Source organism: Cyrtonyx montezumae, unplaced genomic scaffold (genome assembly GCF_038088225.1).
Source record: "Cyrtonyx montezumae isolate F1298 unplaced genomic scaffold, pur_monq_1.0 scaffold_3, whole genome shotgun sequence".
NCBI lineage: Eukaryota > Metazoa > Chordata > Aves > Galliformes > Odontophoridae > Cyrtonyx > Cyrtonyx montezumae.
In genome coordinates, this window is record NW_027072034.1 from 20,267,455 (window position 1) to 20,279,334 (window position 11,880).

The following is an 11,880-nucleotide window of genomic DNA, read 5'->3' on the forward strand; positions in this document are numbered from 1 at the left end:
GACCAGATCACACAGGAACGCATCCAGGCAGGTTTTGAGTGTCTCCAGAGAAGAAGACCCCACAACTTCTCTGGGCAGCCCATTCCAATGTCCTGTGAAGAAGACTTTTTTTTCTTGTATTTATGTGGAACCTCCTATGTTTCAGCTTGCACCTGTTGCCCCTTGTCCTACTGTTGGATATCACTGAGAAGGGTATGGCTTCATTCTCCTGACACCCACCCTTTATGTATTTATAAACAGTAATGAGGTCACCTCTCAGCCTCCTCTTCACCAAACTGAAGAGACTGAGCTCCCTCAGCCTTTCCTCGTAAGAGAGATGCTTCACTCCCTTAATGACCTTTGTGGCTCTGCACTGGACACTCACAAGCAGTTCCTGTCCTTCTTGAATTGAGGGGCCCAGAACTGGACACAGTATTCCAGATGAGGTCTCGTCATGGCACAGTAGAGGGGGGAGGAGAACCTCTCTTGAACTACTAACCACAACCCTTCAAATACTCCCCAGGATGCCAGTGGCCTTCTGGCCACAAAGACGGTGATGGATCATGGTCATCCTGCTGCCCATGAGGACCCCCAGGTACCTTTCCCCTACTCTGCTCTCCAGCAAATGATTCCCAACCTATACTGGTACCTGGGGTTGTTCTTGCCCAGATGGAAAACTCTGCACTTGTTAGAGAGAAGGGGAGAGAAGGGAAGTTATTCTGCAAGTGTAAGTTTATACCCATACTTTTTAATATGCAAAAACCCTCACATGAGAAACTGAAAGGTTTTCCTATCGTCATGGACAGGGAGATTAAATACTTAATCTGATAAAACATGGGAATCATGAGATTAGTAAGTATTACTTGTTATACCTCCTCTGTACATTCAGATTTCACATCTTCCTCGGTTCTTGACTTAATACTGAAATTGCACTGTTTTAAGATTCATTTTCAGTATATTTTTTTAGCTCAATACAATTTTTTCTCATCATGAATAACTTGTAAAATGAATGTTACTATTTTTTCCATTGTTTTTTTCATACTGTTTCCCTTCTAAAGCTACAATTGACTCATAATGGTTGTGATAGGACCATTCTAGAGACTTCAGAAAGATTATTTCCTTTGAGTCATTACCTCTCCAGAAATAAAATACCTAATTTTTTTCTTTTTAATTTATTGAATAAGCTTAGGTTTTTAGACAGCTGTTAATTCAGAGTCCTTTTTCATTTGCAATGAACAATGAATTATTCAGTCTTACAGTTCTGACAACTTTGATGCAAATTATATTTTCTTAAAGCAATAAGTTCATTAATTTCACTAAGCATTATAATATATATGTTTGTTTAGTTATTGTATTCTGTATGACATACCAGTTCAGGGGATATTAGTATTTTATAAGTGTACTTTTTTTCCTGATAGCAAATTATGTAGTGAACTTTTCCACTGGGATTTTAGATCATCTATTTTTCCTTTGAGCACCACTTACACAGTCTTTTCTGGCAGAGAGAAGTTGATGAACAATTAGCTGTTCACTTAGGGCATCTTCAAACTTATCACCTTGCTATCTTAATAAAATAAAATAAAAAAAAACCTGTCTGTTTTTTCATGCTGTTCGTAATGCTGGTAGTACTAAGATTGGTTCACAGATCAAAACTGAAAGAATCCCAGTTTAGAATTGAATACATTGTCCCTGAATCATGATGACTGGGTTTGATTTCTAAAGGGTGTTACAAACATTTAAAACAAATACTAATCATTTCTGAAAATATATACTTTGTTATGAAGAACCTATTTTGCTTCCATGAAATTAAAACTTTTAGATCTCCATTCCTTTAATTTTTAAGCCATGTATACATATTGTCACCTCTGTTATTCTAGATGATTCAGATGATACTGGTAGGCCACCAAATACAATAATCTAATATAATCTTAACCAATTAAAAGCAGTATTCATTGTTAGATTAAAAAGAGTTACACCTATTTTTCATCTGTCTTAGGGGTACCATTCATTAAACTTTTGACCTATCATTACAGAACTGTATTTCACCATTTATGGAGAAGTTCACATTTTAAGGACAGTAATGATGTACTTAAGGACAAGTAAATTGACATCTGGTTTAAAATAAAACTGTAGTTTATAACTCCCCAGGAATTTCTTAAGATAAACTTTATCTAAGTACATGATATTGATGATGTGGTTTAGCATTTATATTTTCATTTTTCTTCCTACTAAAGTTCAGTGTATCTGCTTTGACAGTACAAAATAGTATATTTGTAATTTTGCAAAGCATGAAACTACTAAAATAATTTTTCATTACCTAACTTTAGGTAATGACAAAAATAGTAAGTAAATAATAAAATGAACAAGGAAAAAAAAACTAAGATGTTTTTGTAACATAACTGTATGAAAATTTTTCATTCTACTGCATGAAAATCCTTTTACCAATATAAGACAGATGGAATCATGAAGGCTAAGATAGCTGATTGAAATTTCCCAGTGAACATTATTCTTTTCTTTTTTTTTCCAAAGTGTTTTTTTTTCCCTTTGATTTCTATAATTTCAATGATACTCTCCAATGAATAGTAGGCGTATGTCTCATGATAGTTCCCTAATCAACATAAGATTTGTAAACCTTAGATGTTAGTAATACAAGTGGAGCTTGATATGCTGATTGAGTATGGATCAGGGTGTAAGCACCATGTCCAGGCTCCAGGACGACATAGCTGGGATGGGAATTTGTGGTACTATGGAACTGATAAACTTCAGAGTTGTCACCCAGAGTGAGCAGCTGTTCTGTTGCACCAAATACAAAAAAAAAAAAAAAAAAAAAAAGAGTATGACTAGAATTACTCAGACTCCACCAGAAAATGAGAAAATAGTGGCCTAAGAGAGAAGGATTTTTTGGGAAATACCACAGCAGAGAAGAAGAGAGAGCATTGCCAACTTCTGGGACCAGCCTCTTCTCCACCCCACATAGTGACACCAATTGGGTAAGATTCACACACTCAGTTATGCTGGGTCCTTCCCTGAGATATGTAGAAATCTCTATAGAGTTATTCTATAATTTAATATGTTTACAGTCAGCTGTATTATTCACATTCTTGGTACCTCAATCCAAAAGAATATGTAAACTGTTGCTTCAGTATAGAGCACTGTTCATTAAGCTAGTCATGGGAGTTCCCATTGGGTGTGACCACATTCCTTATGAGAGGCCATATGAGCCCATTTGAACATGATTATATGAAGGTGCTTCATGCTATAGGTGAATCTGTGATAGTGAGACTTCTCATCAGGTGCATCAAAACTCCCTAAGGTTAGCCATGTTAGTCTACTTCAACTTGATCTCACCTAGAGCACAAAATTGAGTATTTAACCCTTAATTCAATAGATGCAGAAAAAAGCTTGAAATATACAGAAGACTGGCATCCAGTTTTGGAACAAGCAATTTATGCATTTTAGTATACTTCTGCTTTTTTAAAACACATGACTTCAGGGAATATCTCAATAGCACTAACAAAGACCAGCCTATTGTATTACAGATTGGGAAAAAGGCAAAATCTTGCTCCGAATCACTCTCTAGAAGAATCTAACTTTAGAGACTAAATTATCAACTGAGAAACCTTTATCTCTCTATTGATTTTTAAAGCAGCAAATTATGATCAGCCTCCCTAAGCACAAATTAATCCTTAAGAAGAGTTTTTCCTTAATTAAATCGTGCCCCTATATGATGTCACATAACAGAATATTTCTTCAGTGGTTTGTTAGTGCAGGCAGCCCTATGAAACTGTTGGCTCTGCAAAAGTGTGCTAGTTTTGGTTGAGATATAGCTAATTTTCTTCATAGTACCTCTTATGGTGCAGTTTTGCATTTGAGACAAAAACTACATTGGTAATTCACCAATGTTTTCACAGCATCACAAAATCACAGAACTGTACAGGTTGGCAGGGACCTCTAGAGATCATCGAGTCCAACCCACCTTCCAAAGCAGGTTACACCAGGTCGTAGTCCTACACCAAGACCTACACCAGGTCGCACAGGTAGGTGTCCAGGTGGGTCTTGAATATCTCCTGAGAAGGAGACTGCAACCCCCCCTGGGCTGCTTGTGCTCTGTCACCCACTGTAAAGAAGTTCTTGCACATATTCATGCAGAACCTCCTGTGCTGCAGTTTCTGGCTGTTTTAGCTGTTGCTGAGCAGTGCTCGCACAATCTTCTGCTTCTCACATTTCCCTGCCAGTGAGGAAGCTGGGGGTACACAAGGAGCTTGGACAGAACATAGCTGGGACAGCTGACACAAGTTGACCAAGGGAATATTACATAAAAAATGTTGTTCTTGCTAATAAAAGATAGGAGAAAAAAGGAGAAGAGCAAAGAGTAATTGACTTCCCAAGCAAATCTGAAACGTCTTGGGCCTTGCTTTCTTGGAAATGGCTGAACAGCTACCTGCAGGTGGGAAAAAACCAAATTCCTTGTTTTGCCTTATTCACACAGCTTTTGCTTTACCTAATAAATTAGATATATCAACCAGTGAGTTTTCTCAGTTTTACCTTTCTTATTCTCTTCCCTCTCCCTAGCAGGGAGGAAGGAAGTGGCTGTGTGGTGCTGAGCTGTCTACTGGTGTTAACTCATAACAAAAAGCATGGGGCAAAGGGAACAGTATGCAAGTTATATCACAGACAGAAATCAAAGAAGAAATATCCTGGAATATTCAAAGTTAGAACAAAAACATCATTCTTTGGAACACAGGAATCATTTAGAAATACTGGAATTTTATTGTCTCAGAATGTCAAATCTTTTTCAATTTTATTTTGATGTATAGAGAAAAGCAAAACTGTAAGCATAGGTTTTTTTTCTAAATAAACAGTACTGAACTGAAGAAATGCTCAGTTTCCATTTCAATCAAAATTAATTGTAGGCCTGTGGTCTAAGATAGCTGATAATCTTACATTTGCCTTCAGTTATATTTTATGAATATGAAGCAGTATGAGAGTAGGTTTTGTTTTTACATGTTTGGAAAGCACAGAAAGGTCTGCTTTGGACAGTATTTTCTTCTAAGACACTTGGACTCAGAAGCATTTGTGGTCTGTGATACAGACATTTGAAAATGAAATGAACATGCTACCAACTGCTCAGAGAGGTTAAAACTGTTCTTAGATGTAACTTTCACCAGTGGCAGTCCATTATGTATACATACTAAAATAGACAGTGAGTGCTTAATGTCCACAACCAATCTCCTTAATTATGCATCTCTGAGATACAAAACTCGTTTTACATGTTTTTGTCTGTAAATATACTTTGTTAAGTCACTCACTAATGATTTACTTTCAGAAAATAAGCATTTCCCCAATAGCAAGGTCACACACATCAAATTATCCACATTTAGTTAATAAGTGTTACTGTATATAAACTATAGAGTAGAGAAAATACATTAGATCACTATGTCTCTGATTCCCCAACCAAGAAGTTCTGTAGGGCTGCACCATTCCTGATACGATTTGGAAAATTTCACTTGCCAAACAAATTCCCAAAACAACCAGGTCAGATCTCCCAATGGCTTAAGCAATCACTCCTAGCCATCTGCTTTGGGAAAAAAGAAGCTAAATGTCAAGCAAGCAGCACCTGTGGATCCTGTTTTGTCTCACAGACCTCCATTATCTCTTACTTCCCACTACTCAGAAGTGAGCATCCTCCTGACAGGGAACAAAGCTGCATTTTGACATCTTGAAATGCTTTTAGTACTCATTTCTGCTCAGCTCTATTAACAAGGTAATTTTGTGCCAAGAGAATAAACTCTCACAAAGTAAACTGCATTTATAGCTATTTAGGAGACATTTATACCAATTTAAACTCTTAATTGTACAGGAGATATATACACTATCAAAGGATGATTTATACACTTTTGATCTTAGTTATCTAAGAAAAGAACTGAGTAAATCACATTTCAGTCTTAGAATGTTAAAAAATATACTTAATTGTGCTAAATCTTAATTACACTGATTTCACTGGTATGGATATTTTTAAAGTATGTAGCTCTTTATGTTATTCAGTACATTGTTATTTCCTACTAGTTGGATACTTGCACTTTCAACAGTAGGAAGTTCATTGAAGGTTAATAAGAAATTCTGAGTTTTTTATTTAAATGATCACTTTAACTGGAATCATAAGTGAGACATCCCAATTTTTTAGAACTATTGTTTTATTGGGTTGTGGTGTTTTTGTCTTTGTTTCTTTTTATGTATATTTTTTGCTTTACATTATATCTGCTATATATTCTTTTATGTTTTTAATCTGCCTTTATTCAATTAGCCATATGGTAAACATATTCCCACAAAAAGTGAAAATTTAAGTTATTAGTCATGCTTATATTTATATGCTAGCATTATGCATTTCCATTATTATTGTTTTTATGTTCATTTTCATGTTGCTATCAAAACTCTTTCTGGATTACCTTCTTTTCATACTAATCACAATTAACTTTTCAAGAATTTAGAAGAATAAAATGAAGACTGTAAAATCTGAACTTAGCTCAGTATAGATGGATAAAAATTAAGCTAATGTAACAAATATTGCATTGAGTTTTGACTAGATTTGATCAGGTAATTCAAGAGTGTAGTTAGGGATACAACTGTGAAGCATGCACATCACTGAGTACTCCACTGCTCAGGAGATAATGTTTATGATTAACTTAGATCAATTAATTGAGTTTTAGTACAATGACATTTTATGTTTATTTATGGACATTGACTTGTTCATCTACTTCAGACATCTCAAGACTACTCCATATTCAGTAATTTAAAAAAATACTTCAATGATGGAAATAATTTTTGCACCATGAAGGAAGTTTAATATTTAAATATAAATATAACTGTATGAGCATAGCCAGAGATAAATACAAGGTCAGAAATGTCATACATAGAAAGGAGAAATATAATGTAGTATTTTACTGTCATTCCACTAAACATGCCGGTAAGCCAAAACAAGGTTTACAACAATGACTATATATATTGTCACACTATATAATGTTTTTACCCCTTTTGCAAATTCAAGTGTTAATATTTGTATTAGAATCAACCATTGTTTCTCTAAACATTAAATATTTTTAACGTATCTTTTACAAACTTCTAGAAAACAAACATCAGAATTTCTTCTGGATTATCTTCACTGTAATTGCAGGCAACTATTCAAGAATTTAGGAGAACAAAAAAAATAAAGGTAATAAAAATTCAGTGGGGATTAATAAAAAGATAAGCTAATGTAACAAATATTACATTACATTAAGAACAAATCTGAATGGACATAAGGTGGAAACACTTGGAAATTCTCAAGATAATTTCTTCAATTTTATTTCAATTTCTATTGAACTACTCTTGATAATGGCAAAAGTACTCCGTTTGGTTTTACTGTAGGGTACCAATTCTCATATAAATGCAGCCAAGTAACTAGGACTATTGCTGATATCCTGATAAAGATAAACCTTTTTCACGTAACTATCAAGCAAATATAAGGGAAGACAATAATGACATTAATGTCTCCATTTGCATCTCCCTTCAAGCCATGATTCAACCCATCCTTATAAAAATAGCAGAATCAATAAAAGTTTACTCTAAAATCATTGAGACTGGACTTAGACTCCCAAAATTAGGAAAGGTCATTCTTGTACTTTGTAATTTTGAAAAAAAAAGTACTGTTTTGACTGCTCTTCTTGCTGAATTTCTAACAACAAGAAAGCTTCCCTCAGTAGAGAAGTGTTTTGACTGTGTGGGTAAGATACATCTAACTTAACTTTAGACAACTGTAATTGATCTCGTTTACAGGGCTTTCTTTAGAGTTAACAGAGATAAGCAGGCAACTTAAATTAACATATTTATCTATGAAAGTAGACTGGGCAACTAATCAAAATAGGCATGCTGATTCACATATTTGAATCCAAAATCCAGTCCTAATTCTAGATATGTTTTCAGTGAACCAAATGCCTTTCTCTTTCCTCCTGCCTTCTTCTCTCTTCACAGTTCTTATTCCTCAGAATATTATGAAGATACTTTTGCAGTCTTATTAAGAGAGATTAAATACTAGTTTAAGTAGATAATCAATGTCTGCTAAGATAGATCACCTTATTAAAGAGAAATTTAATTTTAGCCATCTCCAAAATCTGAGACATACTATATAATAAAAACTCAGGACAGTTCATCAAGGTTAGGTTCAGAAAGAAATGTATTAGATTAACAAGAGCAGAAATAACTACACACAGTCAAAGTAAAATTAAAAATCACAAATGTAAGGGTAATTTCTGTCAGTATAGACAAAGAAGAATCATGGTTTATAAATCTCTTGATTAACCTTAAATGACCTTCTGACTTTTCAATTATCCAGAAAGAAAGAATATCTACTTCATTATAAAAGATATTTGTTTTTGAAGAGGAGGGGCAGCTATTTTAATGGTAAGTTCTGAACTGAGAAGAAAACACTAACTTCTGTTATCTGCTTAATTACTTTCTTCTTTTCTGGTTAATACAGGCTTCACTTTTCTTCTTTTTTATGATTTCATATACAATCTGATCTACATCTTTTGTGATGCAAAATTGTTGCCACTTCTATACTGGTGGCTCCAGAAGAAATGTTTATTCTCTAACGTGTAATTAAAAAGCATATACCAAATTACTGGTGGGAATTGTATCATGAAATTGGACAAAACCTGAAATCTTTGCTTCATGTGCATGTGGGCATTAATAATCTCTTCAAATTTATGGGATTAGTGATTACATTTATGCACAGAATTGAGTGTGTAAGTGAAGTTAGGTTAAAAAAAAAAGCTAGGTTAAAAAAAAAAGTTGTACTTGCACGTGTCATTTTTCTGTGAACAATGTTGGGTTATCTCTACATGAAAGATTCAGCTCACAGCAGAAATCACTTGGTGAAAACATCCTTGTGACCTTGCTTGCTACATGTTTAGAGCACTTACCTCAGTGTGCAGATATACCTTTCCTCTGTGATGAAATAAAGTCAGATGGTGTATTTCAATATAATATATTTAGAAGTATTGCAAGCAGGAAGACAAGATTCAAAAACATGAAATGGATCAGATCAGTGCTGAGGTCCACCAGCATCATCTGGTGGCACATGGTTTTGCTAGTGTTCTGTAGAATCATTAAGGTTAGAAAAAAGATTTAGCAGTTGGGTAGGGATAGTGATAGGAGGATGGTTGGACTAGATGATCTTATAGGTCCTTTCCAACCTTATGAACTTATGAACTTATAAGTGCTAAGATCATCTAATCCAACTAACCCATTCACACCATACCCAGTAAACCATGTCACTAAGTGCCACATCTACCTCTTTCTTGAAAGCCAGCAGGGATGGTGACTCTCTAGGCAGCCTATTCCAATGTGTTACCACTTTCTGAGAAGTATTTCTTCCTAATATCCAAGCTAAACCTCCCCTGAAGCAACTTGAACTCATTCCCTCTCATCGTATTGCTGTTGCCTGGGAGAAGAGGCCAACATTCACCTCTCCACAATCTCCCTTCAGGAAGTTGTAGAGAGTGATGTCTCCTGTGCCTCCTCTTCCCCAGACTGAATAATCCCAGCTCCCTCAGCCGCTCCTCATAAGACTTGTGCTCCAGACCCCTCACCAGTTTTGTTTCTCTTCTCTGCTCCAGGGCCTTAATGTCTTCTTGTAGTGAGAAGCCCAAAACTGAATACTGTATTCGAGGTGCAGCCTCACCAGAGCTGAGTACAGAGGGAAGATCATCTCCCTGCTCCTGCTGGCAACATTATTTCTGATCCAAGCCAGGATGCCATTGGCCTTCTTGGCCACCTGGGCACACTGCGTGCTCACCCTCAGCTACCTGTAGATCAGAACTCCCGTATGCTTTTCTATCACACCGTTTTCCAGACACTCTGCCCCATGCCTGTAGTGTTGCCTGGGCTTGTTGTGACCAAGGTGCAAAACCCAGCACTTGGTCTTGAACACAATCAGCCTCAGCCCAGCAATCCAGCCTATCCACATTCCTATGTAGGGCCTTTCTACCATCAAGAAAATCAACACTTCCTCCCAGTTTGGTGCCATTTGAAAACTTACCGAAGGTGCATTTTATCATCAGTAAAGATGTTAATCAGGACAGACCCCGATACTGACCTCTTGGGAATACCACTTGTGACCAGCCACCAGCTGGATTTAACTCCATTCACCACCTCTCTCTTGGAATATCCTTGCAACATCTTAGTACTCTTCCTGAGTTACCTGCTTCTTCTTGTAAAGGTGTTAAATTCTTTTTTTTCTGAACTCTCAGCAAAAGTTCACTGTACAGCCAGGACAATATTCTTCACCCTTGTTGTTCAGGACTATCTCCCAAGGTACTTTCCTAACCAATAGGACATGGTATATTGTAAAGGCCAGACACAATATAATATTTTTTGCAATTATTTTGGCATTTGGGGTGAGACAAAGCATTATACTCATTCATTATAGGCATATTTTTTTCTTGCTAAATTTTTGGAATTCAGTCATTGCTGCTAATTCAGTTACACCGAATTTCATTTCTCCCAGTTCTCTTCTCCTGTGTACCTCAAAGACTTCCAACTCCTACTTGTGCAATTAGACATAGAAGAAAATATAGAAATGAAAATCAGGAGAGAGATCTCTGTTGTGCCAACCAGATCTGTAAAACTTTGCAGAGTGTTTTTAGAGGTAGCGGGAGAAGGAAATACAGTTCACATGACAAGATGCCAAAAATACTAAACAACTGATTACCACATGTTATCTTGTGACCAGTATTGCATAAAATTTTAAAATAAGAAATCTATTTTTCCAAAGACATGCATAAGTCAGACTGGTCAGGCTGGATCAGGCTCTGGACAATGTGATGTATCTGTAGATGTTCCTGTTCATTGCAGGGAAGTTAGACTAGAAGACCTTTAAAGGGTCTCTTCTACCTCGAATTATTCTGTGATTCTATGAACAAAACGTTAGTCCATGCCTTCCCCACATAATTTGACATAGATGTCCAAAGACACATTTGAAATTAATGATATCAAAGTTACTTAAAAATTACCTTCTTGCCTCTGACCTTTGCATGATCAAATCCTCCTGAAAGATGGGTAGAAAGAGTGAGGGGTGGAAGAGAAGATTTTTCCTTCCTTTGTATCTAGCTGCTGTTCCTATACCTTATGTCTATAGGAAGACATATCTTGTCTGTGTTTCTAGCTTCAAAAATTCCACTTTTACACAGATTCTCATGATAAAAAGCTACATTATCTGTTTTCCTTTCAGTCTCAGGTGCACCTGGGATAGAAATTTTTCTATTTTAATTTTGAAGCTTGAAACAACAATGAATTGTTTGAATCGTGTCAACCACAGAATAATGTGGCAGTGTATGCATTCTCCTTTTCTCCCCAAACTTGTCCCTGATTTCTTCATTTATTTCTGCATTTAGGTGTTTTGGTAAAAATGAGCTCTTAAGTTTTATAAAGGAAGTGTGCATTCACTATACAGAAAATAGGGGAGGTGGAAAACACTGTTTCTACAACAAACAAGCACACAGAATGATTTTTTCATAAAGTTTCCAAAAGGAAATCTTTTAACATATTTATGAGTGAAAAAAAAAATCATGTAGAGCAATAGATGACTATGGTCTGTTGATCAACAACTGAATCAAACACAGGCAGATGACAATGCATTAACGCATTTGTTCCAAGGCATCCAGTGTCAGCTGCAGTAGAACTTCCTATTAACTTCCTTCTTCTTCATTTCCACATGCCACCTAGTGACGTAACACTGAATCACAGTACACAAGCTTTTAGAACGACTGGGAATTAACAGCTTATTGTGAGCTGGTGAGGAGACTCTCGTTAGGGATTTAAAGCTTGTCATGGAAACAACTAGTAACACAGCATGATTGGCAGCTT